The sequence below is a fragment of the Triticum dicoccoides genome, chromosome 3A, assembly GCF_002162155.2.
Source record: "Triticum dicoccoides isolate Atlit2015 ecotype Zavitan chromosome 3A, WEW_v2.0, whole genome shotgun sequence".
In the NCBI taxonomy this organism is placed as follows: Eukaryota; Viridiplantae; Streptophyta; class Magnoliopsida; order Poales; family Poaceae; genus Triticum; species Triticum dicoccoides.
Window position 1 is genome coordinate 74,297,824 of NC_041384.1, and position 17,125 is coordinate 74,314,948.

Sequence of the window (17,125 nt, forward strand, 5' to 3'; positions counted from 1 at the left end):
GCAAACTAGTTCTACGACTGTCGGATAAGAAAAAGAACAAGCTTGAGCCCAAATGGGAAGGTCCCTTCATTATCGACCAAGTTCTGACCGGTGGAGCGTACCGACTACGGGATGCATCGACTAGTCGACTCGAGCCGAACCCATGGAACGCAGCCAGGCTTCGAAGATTCTACGCCTAGCACCGGACTCTATGTTAGTCCCCTCCCTTTGTCCATTTTCTGCATATGGATCATCTGTCTTGTTTACCTTTCTTTCTTTTATTTCTCTAGGCCTTCAAGGGTCACCTTGTGCCTCACTCGTACATTACAAATGCGCTAGCCGCACTCTTCATACATGGGGGCTTCTTTCACAGAAGCTTAAATTATTTACCTGGGCCTCACGCCCAACACATGTGTTATACTTCCACATGTACCTTTTTTCACCATTATATGCATCTATATGACTTAAGTTTTGGACAAGCTGGGTTGCCTGGCTCTTGTATTTATGCCCTACGTTCCCGTTAATTCGGCTAGGGCATAAGGGGAGCACCTCTGCGATTGTTACCGCTGGGTCAGCCGGACGTGTACCTCAGACTGGGTGAAGCCGAAAGCTAGCGTTCTTAAGGGAATATTCGGTCAGTGAACAAAAGATGACTTTTATTTATTATCCATATCTGCCCCCAGATGCTTTTTCTGCGCTTCTTGTCGCAATCTGGACATGCACTTTAGGGCATGCTTACCCAGGGAAAGGAACCCTTAATGAAACTATTCTCCCTAGAAGATGTTTCTTACTACCCATGTAATATAACATAACTAGTTGGGCACTTGTCTGATAAAGCACTAATGACCCCTACGCCTGGTCTCCACGCATGCCCCGGTTCTTACATAACCGAGAGGGTATTCAGATACACTCCGGACCGTCGGGTCCCGAGGTCGAAGCGAAAAGGTCCGCCACGACAAACGATCTACAATCCGGCTAGAAGGCATTATACATGTCACTTTAAAATTACATAGTCAATTTGACTGGTTGAATTCCTCTTCAATACCATCCAATAGGCTGTCTAGTCTATAGTCCTGTTGGGAATACTTTGCAGCCAATTCTACTTGGCCGTACACTAAGCTCACAGGGATCTCCTTCCCATCGGGCCCCACAGGTCCGACTTCGGCCATGTGGTTCGGGTCAGCCTTCGTGTACCGTGTCTTCACCATTGCCCAGGCTTCCCTGGTGCCCTGACGGCAGGCCGATATCTTCCATAATCGGAAGCGCCATCGCGCTCCCTTTAGCTTTTCTGCAAGCTCTCCAAGGCCTTCGGGTATGGAGATGGATGGCCACAAGGCCTGGGCGACGCCTTGCATCACCTGCCGAACTCGTTCGTGCAACTGTGAGAGCTCGGGAAGAAGGTCACTCATTGAATCGGGCATTTCCTCGGCAGGACGACCTGTTAGCATACCTACAAACATAACTCTGTCAGCCAGCTTCCTCGCCGAACTCTTTTTCAAAGTTCGTTCAAGCACTTACTAAATATGCCGCGTCGAAGCCGCCAATTTTCCTTAACACAGTCCGATAGTTGGGCACGAACATCTTTTAGTTCCACGCCCAGCTTGGTGTTGGCATCTAGAAGATCATTTTTCTCCTGCCTCACCCTCGTAAGCACGCTCTCACCGGCCTTCAGCTGGCGTAGGAGCTGTTTCTTATCCGGATTTACTCCAGCGTCATCTGCAATTTTATCGTCAGATCTGCATATACGCCGCATTCTATATGATACTTATCATTCGAAGGATATGTTACTAGAGGGGGTCTCTTTGGGCTCCCCTGCTGCGGCCAGTGCGGCCTGAAGTTGGGCTTTGCACTCTTCCAGCTCCTGGGACAGTTGAGTATTCTTTTCTGTAAGAACCTGCATAACAAATGATCCTTAAATCAATTATCCTAACTGTTTGAAGTCTCAGGGGCTACTGATATATATAATCACCAAATTTTCTCACCCGTATGTCTTTTACATACTGCTCCGTGGCTCTGGCTAGACCATTTTGAGCGGCACGGAGGTGCGCGTCTTCCGAGTTGAAGGCATCCAATGCCACTTGGGAGAAACAAGCGTCATGAAGAACAGTCCGGCGATGCCTGTGGTTCATGGCACTTTCCACCTCGGAATTGGTGGCGGACAGTTTATTCGCATCCTCTGTCGGAGGAGCACCCGGCGCACGCCTCATATTCGTTCCCGCCTCCGAATCCGGCCTTGGAGCCCGGCAGGTGGAGGCGCGATTGGTAGCCTCTCCGGGTATAGTCCGGCGAGCGCTCTTTTTCCTGAAAAGAAGGCATGGGCATTAGTATGCCTCTGAGAATAATGTCTTGCAATAAAGACGGTGCGTTATACCGCTGCGCCGGTGTCTCAATCTGGACTGTGGGTCTTTTCAGCCTGCTTGGCCTCGCGGCCCCTTGTTGGCTAGTCGCCGCAGGCTCGGCCTTCTGCCTCGAGGACCTCCCCTGCAAAACACGGCTATTATACGGCAATCAAAAACACGCAAGGACGGATCCCTTTTTGAAGTGCTGGGACTTCGGTCTTAGTCACCTGTGAGGCCGGAAGTAGCCCAGGGTAATCGGCCGTAATGGCCACCAAAGCATTATCATTGCTCAATTGGTAAAACACCCCATCGATCAGCTCCACAGATATGTCCGGATCCTCCTGGGAGGCCGAGTCGAGGGACCGTCCAGGGTCCTCGGGTTGTGGAGGGGGTTGTTTATCTCCCTTACAGCCTGGCACAGTTCCTGCGTGGAAATCGCTAGACTGAATACTTAACTACGGGAATATGAAACGGATGGGCGAGAAAAAGTCTCCGCTTACCCAGCTCGGAGGATTGTACATAGAAAATCCAGCCTGCGGGTTGACACGAAGGAATTCCTCCTCTTCTCCCTTGTACAAAGTGGATAAGATCTTTATTAGATCAGCAACCGATCCCGACCCTTTACGGCCGTAGCGGGTGGCGTCATCCTCCCCGTTGAAGTCCCACATGGGGTGGCCTCTATACTGAAGCGGCTGCACCCCCCACATGATACATATGGCCATGACCTCGATCATGGTCAATCCGGATCGAGCTAAAAAACTTATCCGGCTCATCAGGTAAAGAACGTCCCTGTCATCTTCCTCCAGGGAGCTCCGTGGCCGCCAGCTCTGGTGCTTCTTCAAAGGGGCATTGTCGAACTCAGGAAGGCCGATCCGAATAGGATCTGGGTGGGGGACGTCTTCTATATAAAACCATTTTGAAGGCCAGTCTTCGGACGTCTTCTTTGGGGTTCCGGACAGGTATCCGGTCCCGGCAATATGCCACACTTCGGCTCCGCCCACTTGATATATTGACCCCTTATGAGAACGGGGCACAAGGCAGAACATCTTCTTCCACAGAGAGAAATGAGCCTCACAGCCCAAAAAAAACTCACAAAGGGCTACGAATCCCGCGATATGCAGCATGGAGGCAGGCGTAAGGTTGTGCAACTGGAGGCCGTAGAACTCCAGGAGCCCCCGGAGAAACGGATGAACTGGAAATCCCAGCCCTCTTACCAAATAAGGGACAAGGCATACCCGCTCTCCCTTGGAGGGATTGGGAAGGCTCTCCGCTTGCTCTCCGCCATTATAGGTGGCGAGCCCGGCTCGAACCGGGACCATGCACGCCGGGGGAAGAAATCCCTTGGACTGAAGCATCACTAATTTGCTGTGCAGGACGGAACATCTCTCCCAATCTCCAGGCTTGGAGCTAGGGGGGCGAGAGGAGGAGCTACGTCGACCGGCCATGATGGAATGGATCTCTGTCGGGTGCGCTTCGATGAAGGCTCGCCAAGGGAGGATGGTGTGATTTGGATCTGAATCCTCGTCTTTTTAATAGGCGGCTCATTCACACAGCTAGGGGGTAAATGTGAAAACACCCTGGCTCTTCACATTTGCTTGACATGTGGAAAGTGGCCATTATTGGGCGTGGAAGCCAAGGAGTGCAACATTCACAAGAGACCGGACACTATTTCGACAGGTACATGGAATTTGGAGAGGAACCCGCCTTGCAATGCCGAAGACAATACTGCGCGCCGGACTCATCGTCATTGAAGCCTGGTTCGGGGGCTACTGAGGGAGTCCTGGATTAGGGGGTCTCCGGACAGCCAGATTATATTCTTTGGCCGGACTGTTAGACTATGAAGATACAAGATTGAAGACTTCGTCTCGTGTCCGGATGGGACTCTACTTGGCGTGGAAGGCAAGCTAGGCAATACGGATATGGATATCTCCTCCTTTGTAACCGACCTTGTGTAACCCTAACCCTCTCCGGTGTCTATATAAACCGAAGGGTTTTAGTCTGTAGGACAACAACCATAACATACAATCATACCATAGGCTAGCTTCTAGGGTTTAGCCTCTCCGATCTCGTGGTAGCTCTACTCTTGTACTACCCATATCATCAATATTAATCAAGCAGGACGTAGGGTTTTACCTCCATCAAGAGGGCCCGAACCTGGGTAAAACATTGTGTCCCCTGCCTCCTGTTACCATTCGGCCTAGACGCACAGTTCGGGACTCCCTACCCGAGATCCGCCGGTTTTGACACCGACAGGTAGTACAAGAGTAGATCTACCACTAGATCGGAGAGGCTAAACCCTAGAAGCTAGCCTATGGTCTGATTGTATGTTGTAGTTGTTGTGTCCTACGGACTAAAACCCTTCGGTTTATATAGACACCGGAGAGGGTTAGGGTTACACAAGGTCAGTTACAAAGGAGGAGATATCCATATCCGCATTGCCTAGCTTGCCTTCCACGCCAAGTAGAGTCCCATCCGGACACGAGACGAAGTATTCAATCTTGTATCTTCACAGTCTAACAGTCCGACCAATGGAGATAGTCCGGCTGTCCGGAGACCCCCTAATCCAGGACTCCCACAGTAGCCCCTGAACCAGGCTTTCAATGACGATGAGTCCGGCGCGCAGTATTGTCTTCGGCATTGCAAAGCGGGTTCCTCCTCCGAATATACCACAGAAGAATTTGAATATAAGGATAGTGTACGACCCTGCAAAATAAGTTCCACATACCACCGTAGAGAGAATAATATTTTCACAAATCTAATTTGCTGACTTGTTTTGGCAACATGACATTAAGCCGTGGCCCGGTGATTATTCGTACCGTTTCCTTTAACTAGCCCCGCACATAACGCGAGGCAGTTTTTTGACACGTCTTGTCAAAGCAAAGATTGTGTCCCCTTATCACGGGATTCTCATCAATACGGGCGTGGGTAACCCAACCGCGCCATCGATTACGGTGCTTGGGGGATAAGCGAGTTTTACCAGGCTAGTGGGGACAGTTAGTTTCATCCGCCCATATAAAGGGACAAGGATTCACCTTTTCATCCACGCCTTCTTCCTCCTTTGCTCATCCGTTTTCGCACACTCGAGCTCTAGCGCCCAAGTCCGCACTTCCCACCTCAACCTTCTCCATCCATGTCCGGAGCAGGAGGCAGGTGGATGGTCTCCTCCGTCACGGAGGGAGACATCAAGAAGCTGAGGAGAGCTGGATACCTGCCCGACGACATCGCGCACCGGCTCCCAGATGAGTGACAACTCATCCCCACCCCCAGGCCCTATGAGAGGGTAGTGTTCCTTACCCATTTCCTCCGCGGACTGGGATTCCCTCTCCACCCATTCGTCCGGGGGGTCATGTTCTACTACGGCCTGGATTTCCACCATCTGGCCCCGAACTTCATCCTCTACATCTCGGCGTTTATCGTCATGTGCGAGGCCTTCCTCCGCATCAAGCCCCACTTCGGCTTATGGCTGAAGACCTTCAATGTCAAGCCGAAGGTTGTGGGCGGCCGCCAGGCGGAGTGCGGAGGCGCCATGGTGGGCAAGATGACCAACGTTACATGGCTCGAGGGCTCCTTTGTGGAAACCATAAAGGGGTGGCAATCGGGGTGGTTCTACATCACCGAGCCGCGTGACCCTGGATGGGCAGCGACCCTCGAGTTCCGATCTGGCATCCCCATGCGGCTCACCTCCTGGAAAGAGAAGGGCCTGTCCTGGGGTAGTTCGGGAGAGCTGACCGGACTCCAAACATGTATTCAGAACATGGTGAACAAGAAGCTCAAACTCGTCAATGTAGTCCAGGTCATGCTCCACCACCGGATCCTCCCGTGCCAACAACGGGACTTCAACTTGTGGGAGTTCGACCCGGTGCAGCACCGAACTCTGAATAGGCTCTTCAACACAACTCACGAAGATGCCTGGAGGGTGCTCTTCAAAAGTGCCGAGGTCCCCCCTCCCATTACTGAGGATCGCGGATTCAGCGCGAAGCGCCAAGCCAGTGCGGTAAGCTGCTTTACCTTTCACAGGATACTTATTTTTTATAGATTGACTCCATGCAGGATCTAAACTCCCGTTCCTTTGACAGGACTGGCAGAAAATGGCCAGACAGATCGACTGTCCGGATCCCTTGCCCGAAGGCCCAGCAAACGCTCTCCTGACGGAGATGCTGACACCGGATCCTTACAAGGTGTCAGAGAAGACCAAGAAGGCCAAGGGAACCCGAAAGAGTTCTCGACGCCAGGTGTTATCGGACTCATTGTCTGATGACTCTGCGGCACACTCCTCCCCCAAAGACGAGGAGGAAGAAGAAGATGCTCCCCCTCCAGACAGGGGAGACAAGAAGAGGAAGGCCGCCCTAACTGGGGAGGCCGAAGGGTCCAAGAAGGGGAGAACTCTCCTTCCGGACTACTCTACCACCACCGCCAATGGTGAAGATGAGTGGCTGCCCAGGGCCAAGCCCCTGGGGAAGTCGTAAGTATTCGGATACCAGAGTAAGTAGTAGTATTCCTTTGCCGCACTACTTCACCTAACGCTGAAATATGATTATGCAGGCCGCCCCGAGCCCATATCGATGTATCATCGGATGGCTCCCTGGGCTCGTCGGACATGGATAGCGATCCAGTCCCGACCACCACCTCCCCCTATCCTGCGGATGACGCCGAGGTGCTATCTCACGAGGCACTGGGTCGAGGGGAGACAGTCCCGGAGGGGCCTCAAGGCGGCCTCCCGGACTCCGGGAGCCGAGGGGACAAGGCCCCTGAGATCTCCGAGTTCGGCCCTCAGCCGAACACCGCGCCAGAACCTCTAGTGATTCCGGGCTTGGGCAGGCGGTCTCCTTCTAAGAGGGGCAGGACGCCTGTGCCGGTGACCTCTGTCTATCCAGAGGCGCTGGACAATCTGCTGGAAGCGCTTCACAGCGCTTCCATCGACAAGGAGCATCGTACTATTATGAGTGCGGTGGTCCAGAAGGTTCAGTCCGCCCAGAGCGGATTGACTGAAGCCTGTGCTAGCCTTCTAACAGGCTTTGAGGTAAGTGTTTTAAAATATAGGAAAAATATTACCGCATAGATAGTAGCCCCTGATGCTTTGTTCGGTGTTCACAAAGAAAATCGAACAGAGGATCAAATAATATCGCAGGAGTCTAATATAAGTATGTCAATATGTGTATGCAGGCTTCGCTGCTGGCGTCCACCGCACTGACTGCGGAGGTCGCCGTACTAAAGCAGGACCTCGAGGGGTCCAAGAAAGAGCTCGGCCTTGCCAAGAGGCAGCTCAAGGAGAACAAGGGTAAGTAATACCCTGTCTATAGATATGTATATATAAAAGAAGACGCGATTGCAAAATGACAGGATCATCGTATATTTGCCAGGGGCCACGACCGAGGTGGCAACCCTGAAGCAAGCGCTAACCAAGGCCGAAGATAAAGCGGCCATGGAGCGCACCAAGCGGGAAAAGCAAGAGGCTCGTGTGGGCGAGGTGCAGCAAGAGCTCCAGGCTCTCGTGACGAAGCACGAGGCGTTGGAGCTTGACTCGAAGACGCGAGAGTCTGAGCTTTCCGCGGCCCTCGAGAGCGCAAAAAGCGCCAAGGCCAAAGCCCAAAAGGCCCCCCAGGAGATCGACGCAATGAAGAAGATAGCGGTGGGTAAGGCATTCTATATGCAGAGCAAGCATGTAAAAGTAAATTACCGATTACTTACCCGAATTCGGAGCTCTCCAGGAGCATTCGCAGATTTGCCCCGCAGCGTGTCGGATGCCGCACAATTTTACCAGGCCGAGGAGGGATGCTCAACGGAGAAGCTATTCTGGTCTCAGTATACTGGGACCGAACACCCGATGCCTCTGAGCGACCAGCTAAAGCAGCTGGTCGAGCTGCACAAGGCGGTCGAGCAGGCCATGAAGGGCCTTATAGTCTGGTTGTGGCCTGGAGACGCCCTTCCGAACAGCTAGTTTGGCCTGGTGAGGCGGCTTGTGGATGCCTGCCCACAGCTGGAGGTCGTCAAGCGGTCCGTCTGCACCGAAGGTGCACGCCGGGCTTTCGCCCATGTGAAGGTGCAGTGGGCGAAGCTAGACGCTGTGAAGCTGATCAAGGAAGGGCCACCGCAGGGCAAAGAGCATCACACCCCCGAAATTTATTATGAGGGTGTCCTGAAGGGTGCCCGTCTTATGGCGGACGAATGTTCAAAGGATGTAATATTTGAGTAAACTTGCCCGTGTGATCCTGTATGATGCAAACTTGTTTCATATGCGCTATGCAATGCTTGTGTGAATTTAAAATATTACCTTCTATTTGGCCGTTTATCCAATCTGAGAGATGGCAAGTCCTCGGCTTCTGCCCCCATGCCACGAGTGCTGGGGTGTTCAGGATAAACCTGAGCACTCTTGTTCCCATGTTTGGGTCCTTCGAGGGAGGTGCTCAGCACAACGAACAAGGCAACCGGACTAATAATGCTTTATCACTCTCACTTAGCCATAGAACTCTATAATTTTAAATTTTGGCAAAGCCCCTGGTATTCGGAAGGACGGATTCGGGGCGCGATACATGCCTTTAAGCCGGACAGGGCCGGACCCTCGCCCTAAGCGACATAAGTCTTTAGGGACTCGAAAACCTCACCGAACAGCGACCAGTCTCTCGCCTTATCATGACAGTCAGTTTTAGCTTTCTCTACTGAGGTGCTAAGCCCGGCAGAACCGGGGCACAATCATAGTAGTTCTCCTAGCGCTACCTTAGCCGATAGAGCGGAACGTAAGGTACCGAAACATAGGAGGCGGGCAAACCCAACATTTGACCAAAGACATGATTGGAGCTGATGCATATAATGCTATAAGTTCGGGGTGCCGCACTTGTGAAAGTGTTCGGACTTTTCACACCATATTGTGGGGTACATAAGCCCCTGGTGTATTGGCCGTACCAAAGTGTACGGTTGCAAGGCGTCATTATTGAACACACATATATAACAAGAATGCAATAATAGTCGTAATGTTATGCATTGTTTATTCAAAAAGGTGCGTTAAAGCAGAATGATACAGATGGTGCGATAAGCAAAGAGTAGGGCTATTTCCCTTACAAGGGCAAGCTGAGGAATAGTATTAAATCAAATATTTCGCTCGTTATTGTAATCCACCTGGGAATACCATGGTGTGACGTAGCTTTCTGCCTCCTTGGTTGCTGCATCATGTGTTCGGCAATAGTGCTGCCGGACAGGGTTTCCAGAGATTAAGGTCCTGAAAAAGAGAAAAATAACTAAACGGGAAGCCCCTAGTGTGGTTTAAGCCGTGTCTTGGGGCGTGCCGCAGTTGTGCCCCCCTCCCCACCTGTGCCCATGGTATTTTTAATGCGTGGTTATGTACGCGTGGCACGAGTTTTGCCGTTTGGCTGGGACTGGGGTGGGGGCCGCATTGCTACGCGAGCTCAGATCGCGCTAGGCGGTCTAGTTGCTGATTGCTCCGAGCGCGCTTGAAGCTGTCCGGGTCTTGAAACGCTGAACCGGTGGATTGCCTTGAGAGGCTGCTTTGCGCTTCTGCTGCGAGGGCCGCGGTGTGCTCCTCGGTTCGGAGAGAGCGCTCTGTGTTTCCATTGACTGTAATAACCCCGCGGGGTCCTGGCATCTTGAGCTTGAGGTATGCATAATGCGGTACTGCATTGAATCTCGCAAATGCGGTTCGCCCGAGCAGTGCATGATAACCACTGCGGAACGGGACTATGTCGAAGATTAACTCTTCGCTTCAGAAGTTATCCGGGGATCCGAAGACCACTTCTAGTGTAATTGAGCCTGTGCAATGGGCCTCTACGCCTGGAATGACGCCTTTAAAGGTCGTTTTTGTGGGTTTGATCCTTGAGGGGTCTATACCCATTGTGCACACTGTGTCCTGATAAAGCAGGTTCAGGCTGCTGCCGCCATCCATAAGGACTCGAGTGAGGTGAAATCCGTCAATGATTGGGTCCAGAACCAGTGCGGCGAATCCGCCATGACGGATACTAGTGGGATGGTCCCTGCGGTCGAAAGTGATCAGATAGGAGGACCATGGGTTGAACTTTGGGGCGACTGGCTCCAACGCATATATGTCCCTGAGCGCATGCTTCTGCTCCCTCTTGGGGATGTGGGTTGCATATATCATGTTCACCGTCTGCACTTGTGGGGGAAACCTCTTCCGTCCTCCGGTGTGTGGCTGCCGGGGCTCCTCCTCGCCATCGCTATGTGGCCCCTTGTCCTTGTTTTTGGCAACTAACTTGCCGGCCTGCTTGAACACCCAACAATCCCTGTTGGTGTGATTGGCTGGCTTTTCTGGGGTGCCGTGTCTTTGACACGAGCGATTGAGTATACGGTCCAAGCTGGACAGACCCGGCGTACTTTGTTTGAATGGCTTTTTCCGCTGACCGGGTTTAGAGCCTTTGAATCCGGCATTGACTGTCGTATCCTTGTTATTATCGCTGTTAATGCGGCACTTATGTTTGTTGCGACGTGACCTGCTATTGCCGTCCTTGGTATCTGAAGTACCATGGTTCTTTGATATGTTATTACTGCGAGCTAGCCACCCATTTTCTCCCGGACAAAAGCGGGTCATGAGTGTCGTGAGGGCTGCCATAGATTTCGGCTTTTCCTGACCAAGGTGCCGGGCTAGCCATTCGTCGCGGATGTTGTGTTTGAAAGCCGCTAGGGCCTCTGCATCTGGACAGTCGATGATTTGATTTTTCTTTGTTAGGAACTGAGTCCAGAATTGCCTGGCCGATTCTTCTGGCTGCTGAATTATGTGGCTCAAGTCATCGGCATCTGGTGGCCGCACATAAGTGCCTTGAAAGTTGTCGAGGAATGCGGCTTCCAGATCTTCCCAACAGCTAATGGACTCTGCTGGCAAGCTGTTAAGCCAATCCCGCGCTGGTCCCTTGAGCTTTAGTGGGAGGTATTTGATGGCGTGTAAGTCATCACCGCGGGCCATGTGGATGTGGAGGAGGAAATCCTCGATCCATACCGCGGGATCTGTTGTGCCGTCGTATGATTCAATATTTACAGGTTTGAAACCTTCTGGGATTTCATGATCCATTACTTCGTCTGTGAAGCAAAAGGGGTGTGCGGCGCCTCTGTATTGGGCTATATGGCGACGCAGCTCGAATGGGTCTTGCCCGCTGTGTTCGGCCCGGCCGGATTTACTTTTACTATATTCGGTGTGACGTTTATCGTCTCGCGTAGTGGCACGCCCCTGTGATCCGTAGATCAATCTTGCATGCTTTTCTTTGTCCTCCAATATGTCTCGCAGGTCTGGCGCATCTCCCCATGCCTTTTTATTTGAATGGCGTTGGGGTGCAGGCTGAGTTTTTGGCTGGAATGCCTCTCTATCGCAGCCACGAGGTGGCTGATCAGCCGCGTCATACGCTTCTTCCTCTAGTCGGGGTAGCAACCTGCATTTTGGGTAACTCTTGGAGGGGCGCTCGAGTTTATATTCCTTGGCAGCGAGGACTTCGGTCCATCTGTCAGCTAGCAGATCTTGATCAGCTTGAAGCTGCTGCTGCTTTTTCTTAAGGCTATTTGCCGTGGCTATAAGCCGGCGTTTGAAGCGCTCTTGTTCGACGAGATCCTCTGGCACGGCAAATTCGTTGTCGCCGAGGCTTGCCTCGTCTTCGGAGGGGGGCATGTAATTATCATCCTCCGCCTCTCCATCTGCCGCGCTCTCAGGAGGGCTGACTCCTCCATCCTCCTGCTCTAAATCTTGTTGGAGGGGATTGTTATTGTCTTCGGCACTATCCGGAGTATTATTATCTCCTGTGCTGGTGTCACCACTTTTGCTTTGGCGGGACTTAGAGCACCCCCGCTGATGTCGGCGCTTGGGTTGCTTCTTGGAGGGGTCATCCTCCGCTATCTCGTCGCCATTGCCTTCTTTGGGTGTATCCACCATGTATATATCATATGATGAGGTGGCTGTCTAGTGCCCTGTGGGCAGTGGTTCCTCTTCGTCCCCCGCATCGTCGTCCATACCGTCGTTGTCTTCGGAGTCGAAGTCGAGCATGTCGGTTAAGTCATCGACAGTGGCTACTAAGTGGGTGGTGGGTGGGCCGCGAATTTCTTCGTTGTCCGCATCCCAATCCTGCCAGACATAGTTCGGCCAGGATCCTCCTGACAAGGAGAGAGACTTTAATGAGTTCAATATGTCGCCAAAGGGCGAGTGCTGAAAAATATCCGTGGAGGTAAACTCCATGATTGGCGCCCAATCGGATTCAATAGGAACGGGCGCAGGCGGCTCGGAGTCCCTGGCCAGAGAAGGATCCGGCAGTTTAACAACACGACTCTCATGCAAGGTAAGGTCGATGTTTGGCTCGATCGCCGCTGAGGGTGAGGCCTTCGTGGCGGGGTCCATCCACCCATCCACGGACGGCGCGACTGGCTCCGAATTGAGGGTCGGAGCGGCTGCCTGTGCGATCTCCTGGACACTGTCCGATGGTAGAGCTAAATCGTACTCATCGTGACCGCATGACGCACAAGGCAGAGGCTCGAATCCGTTGAAGATCAAGTCTCCACGGACATCAGCCGTGTAGTTTAAGCTTCCAAACCTGACCTAGTGGCCAGGGGCGTAACTTTCAATCTGCTCCAGATGGCCAAGCGAATTGGCCCGCAGTGCAAAGCCGCCGAAGACGAAGATTTGCCCGGGGAGAAAAGTCTCACCCTGGACTGCATCGCTATCGATGATAGTAGGAGCCATCAAGCCTAATGGCGACAACACAGAGGAACTCTCAATGAAAGCACCAGTGTCGGTGTCAAAACCGGCGGATCTCGGGTAGGGGGTCCCGAACTGTGCGTCTAAGGCAGATGGTAACAGGAGGCAGGGAACACGATGTTTTACCCAGGTTCGGGCCCTCTTGATGGAGGTAAAACCCTATGTCCTGCTTGATTAATATTGATGATATGGGTAGTACAAGAGTAGATCTACCACGAGATCGGAGAGGCTAAACCCTAGAAGCTAGCCTATGGTCTGATTGTATGTTGTAGTTGTTGTGTCCTACAGACTAAAACCCTCCGGTTTATATAGACACCAGAGGGTTAGGGTTACACAAGGTCGGTTACAAAGGAGGAGATATCCATATCTGTATTGCCTAGCTTTCCTTCCACGCCAAGTAGAGTACCATCCGGACACGAGATGAAGTCTTCAATCTTGTACCTTCACAGTCTAATAGTCCGACCAATGGAGATAGTCCGGCTGTCCGGAGACCCCCTAATCCAGGACTCCCACAGACATCAAAGGTATAAGAAGTTTCCTTGGTCACGCTAGATTTTATAGGAGGTTCATTAAGGACTTCTCAAAAATTTCTCGGCCTCTGACTAATTTATTGCAAAAAGATATACCATTTGTCTTTGATGATGATTGTGTAGAAGCATTTGAAATACTTAAGAAAGCATTAGTCTCTGCACCTGTTGTTCAGCCACCTGATTGGAACTTACCCTTTGAAATTATGTGTGATGCTAGTGATTATGCTGTAGGTGTTGTTCCAGGGCAAAGAGTTGATAAGAAATTAAATGTTATTCACTATGCTAGTAAGACTCTAGACAATGCTCAAAGAAATTATGCTACTACTGAAAAAGAACTCTTACCAGTTGTATTCGCTTGTGATAAGTTCAGATCTTATATTGTTGATTCTAAAGTAACTATTCAAACTGATCATGCTGCTATTAAATACCTTATGGAAAAGAAAGATGCTAAACCTAGACTTATTAGATGGGTTCTCTTGGTACAAGAATTTGATTTGCATATTGTTGATAGAAAGGGAGCTGAGAACCCCGTTGCAGACAACATGTATAGGTTAGAAAATATTCTTGATGACCCACTACCTATTAATGATAGCTTTCCTGATGAACAATTAAATGTTATAAGTACTTCTCGTAGCACTCCATGGTATGCCGATTATGCTAATTATATTGTTGCTAAGTTCATACCACCTAGCTTCACATACCAGCAAAAGAAAAAGTTCTTCTATGATTTGAGACATTACTTTTGGGATGACCCACATCTTTATAAAGAAGGAGTAGATGGTGTTATTAGATGTTGTGTACCTGAGCATGAATAGGAACAGATCCTACGCAAGTGTCATTCCAAGTCTTATGGAGGACACCACGCCGGAGAAAAAAACTGCACATAAGGTATTGCAATCTGGTTTTTATTGGCCTACTCTCTTCAAGGATGCTCGTAAGTTTGTCTTATCTTGTGATGAATGTCAAAGAATTGGTAATATTAGTAGACGTCAAGAAATGCCTATGAATTATTCACTTGTTATTGAACCATTTGATGTTTGGGGCTTTGACTATATGGGACCCTTTCCTTCCTCTAATGGATACACACATATTCTAGTTGTTGTTTATTACGTTACTAAGTGGGTAGAAGCTATTCCAACTAGTAGTGCTGATCATAACACTTCTATTAAAATGCTTAAGGAAGTTATTTTCCCGAGGTTTGGAGTCCCTAGATACTTAATGACTGATGGTGGTTCACGCTTTATTCATGGCGCTTTCCGTAAAATGCTTGCTAAATATGATGTTAATCATATAATTGCATCTCCTTATCACCCACAGTCTAGTGGTCAAGTAGAGTTGAGCAATAGAGAGCTCAAATTAATTTTGCAAAAGATTGTTAATAGGTCTAGAAAGAATTGGTCCAAGAAACTTGATGATGCATTATGGGCTTATAGAACTGTATATAAAAATCCTATGGGTATGTCTCCGTATAAAATGGTCTATGGAAAAGCATGTCACTTACCTCTCGAACTAGAACATAAGGCATATTGGGCTATTAAAGAGCTTAATTATGATTTTAAACTTGCCGGTGAGAAGAGGTTATTTGATATTAGCTCACTTGATGAATGGAGAACCCAAGCTTATGAAAATGACAAGTTGTTTAAAGAAAAAGTTAAAAGATGGCATGACAAAAGGATACAAAAGTGTGAGTTTAATGTAGGTGATTATGTATTGCTATACAACTCTCGTTTAAGATTTTTTGCAGGAAAACTTCTCTCTAAATGGGAAGGCCCCTATGTTATCGAAGAGGTCTATCATTCCGGTGCCATAAAGATCAACAACTTCGAGGGCACAAATCCAAAAGTGGTAAACGGTCAAAGAATCAAACATTATATCTCAGGTAATCCCATAAATGTTGAAACCAATATTATTGAAACTGTAACCCCGGAGGAATACATAAGAGACACTTTCCAGAACGTTTCAGACTCCTAAAAGGAATAGGTATGTGGTACGGTAAGTAAACCGACTCCAAAACAATTTTAAGGCAATATTTCTCCGTTTTGGAATATTTAGAAAAATAGAAAAATAAGTAGCAGTCCAGGAAGGACACGAGGGCCCCACCAGGGTGGTGGGCGCGCCCTACCCCCTGGGCACGCCCCTACCTCGTGAGCACCTCATGTGCCTTCCGGACTCTGTTTTCTTGCATGTTACGTATTTTGCTCGGTAAAAATTCATTATATATTCTCCCGAAGGTTTTGACTCCCGTTTCACGCAAACCTCCTATGTTCTTGTTTTGAGCTACTTTCTGTCAGGGTTTTCCAGGCGAGGCATGATGTCGTCTCCCTCCTCCAACAATGGTGACAATGATGCTTGGCTAATGAAGATAGATCTGAAGAGGGAAGAACCCACGAGGGTCAACATGGATGAAAGGATCAAGAAGGCCACGGAGGATCAAGCTCCGGCAGCAAAAGACATCCTTCAACTTGATCATAACCTTCTTACCCCAACTGAGATTGAAGCTTTCAAGATGATTGAGTTAGCTCGTATACAAAACAAGTATCTCACACAAGAAAATATTTTGTTGAAGGAGCATATTGTCGCACTCATGGGCATTATTCGCAAGCTGGAGGACCTCTTATGCTCGATGTGTGATTATCCGTCACCTCCACCTTCTTCACCGACAAAGGAGACATAATCACATGGGTATGGGCACTCCCCTTGGCAACTGCCAAGCTTGGGGGAGGTGCCCCGGTATCGTATCACAATAACAACTCCTATCTTTACCGTTTTTCTTAGTTCGATCCTATTAGTAGTATCTTGATCTAGTAGAATAAAGTTTATGGCATGATCTAGTTTTGAGTTTTGCTTTATGATCTCCCTTTGTAATCGAGTCTGTGAGCTATATATAATAAAGATTAGTGTTGAGTCAAGGGCTTGATTATTTTGGCATGATCTTGGGCGAATAAAAGAAAAGAGAAAAAGAATAAAAAGAAACAAAAAGTTCATATTGATCTTATTGAGAGTAATGACTTCACATAGAAAGAGTATGATGATTAAAAGTTGTTGGGAGTTGGCAAGCATAGCTTTGGTCATTGTTGCAATTAATAGGAAGTAATAAGGAAAGAGAGGTTTTCACATATAGATATATTATCATTGACAACTTTTATGATTGGGAGCACTCATTAAAATATGACATGCTAAAGAGTTGATGTTGGACAAGGAAGACAACGTAATGAGTTATGTCTTTCTTATATCTGAGATAAAGTATGTTTTCATGGATCCTCTAACTTGTTGAGCTTGCCTTTCCCCCTCATGCTAGCCAAATTCTCAGCACCAAGTAGAAATACTACTTGTGCTTCCAAATACCCTTAAACCAGTTTTGCCATGAGAGTCCACCATATCTACCTATGGATTGAGTAAGATCCTTCAAGTAAGTTGTCATCGGTGCAAAGCAATAAAAATTGCTCTAAATATGTATGATTGATTGGTGTGGGAGAAATAAGCTTTATACGATCTTGTGATGTGGAAGTAATAAAAGCGACAGACTGCATAATAAAGGTTCATATCACAAGGGGCAATATAAAGTGACGTTCTTTCGCATT